General features: G+C 39.8%; 1 long non-coding RNA gene across 1 annotated transcript; it reads right to left on the reverse strand.

The window, feature by feature from the left end:
• Window positions 1-213: 213 nt before the first annotated feature.
• Window positions 214-941, reverse strand: LOC124700110. The gene is made up of 3 exons (XR_007001637.1): window positions 744-941; window positions 593-654; window positions 214-497 (listed from the first exon to the last, which is right to left on the reverse strand). It is a non-coding gene; the product is annotated as an uncharacterized LOC124700110 (long non-coding RNA).
• Between the last annotated feature and the right edge of the window lie 385 nt (window positions 942-1,326).

Consider the following 1,326-nt stretch of genomic DNA (forward strand, 5'->3'; position numbering starts at 1 on the left):
GTTACCAACGTCGAATATTGAGGTGAGATTGAATTGAAATTAGGATGCATTACCAAAGACCGGGCTTCATCACCTTTCCAGCTTGCAGGCCCAAATAGAACACCGCTGAAAGGCTTTCCAGGCCGAGTAGCGGCCTAGTCCATCAGGCCTAGGGGAATACCGAGATCCTTTAAGTTAGTCTTTTTCACAAAGAAAATAAAAACCATCACAGCATGAAGAAAGTTGTTTGTGTTCCTATGTCCCATTTCCAACGATGTGCAAAAAAAAAAATCTAGCAGGAACAGACCAACCCACAGAAAGGGTCAATGCTTGACGAATTGAAAGGTACAACCTGCCCCCAATGGCAATAGTTCGACCAACTCAGAAACTGCAAACGATCTGCCAGCAAGCCACTGACGCTGTTCATCCAGATCACGGTCAACTTCTACTTTGACAATTTGTGCTTCTTCTTGCTGTCCGATTCATCGTTGCCCACACCACACTGCTCGGTATCCTACCTAGAAAACAGAAAGTAATGAGGCATGAGCAACATGACACATTTTTTAGTAGAAATGCAACGCAAGTTCATTGCTTATCAAACGTCGCTACAAACCAGTGTCACTGATCCATTGCCAGTTCATATTTTTTAGCCAGCTCAAGTTTGGTTCGGAGTTCCTGTTTAGTTATCAGAAAATGATAAGTAATCTTAGATAAACTTAATAAACACGTATGTAAAAAAACATATCCACCTTAACAAAACTCACCTGGATGTGAGAAATCGGATTCTTTGTGTTCTTTATGCAGGCTTCAGCAATTTTCCGGACTTGCTTCAGTCCAACTAAGGAACCCATGGCAGAAACAGTACTTCCCTATCATAATTGAACGCACCATATAATGATGGAGAATGCACCAGTGTTCAATATATGAACGCCATAATTGAAGAGTAGAAATATACTGGACCTATAATGTAAGTTAATTTAACGCGGTACTAAGGTAAGAAATTAAGAATAACCTGAACCATGATGTAGCAGCCAGTAAAATCTTCTATGGCCTGTAGTGCATAAAACAATATGTGAGCAAATGGGTACAGAGAGACACATCCCCAAGACAGGAACCATAGGAGAAGTTTACCTGAAGGGTAGACATATTAGGTCCTAAAATGCGACTTCTCCTTAGAGCAAATCTTTTCTGTATATGACCCATTATTAGTGAACTGGAAAATAAAAGCAGAGCACCGATGTCATGATATAACGATTAATTAAGAACGCCATAACCTAGAAGAAGGTAAACATTACATTGTACAATATCAGACACATTTTTATAATTGGACTCATGAAACTATTATGG

The sequence above is a fragment of the Lolium rigidum genome, chromosome 3 (genome assembly GCF_022539505.1).
Source record: "Lolium rigidum isolate FL_2022 chromosome 3, APGP_CSIRO_Lrig_0.1, whole genome shotgun sequence".
NCBI lineage: Eukaryota > Viridiplantae > Streptophyta > Magnoliopsida > Poales > Poaceae > Lolium > Lolium rigidum.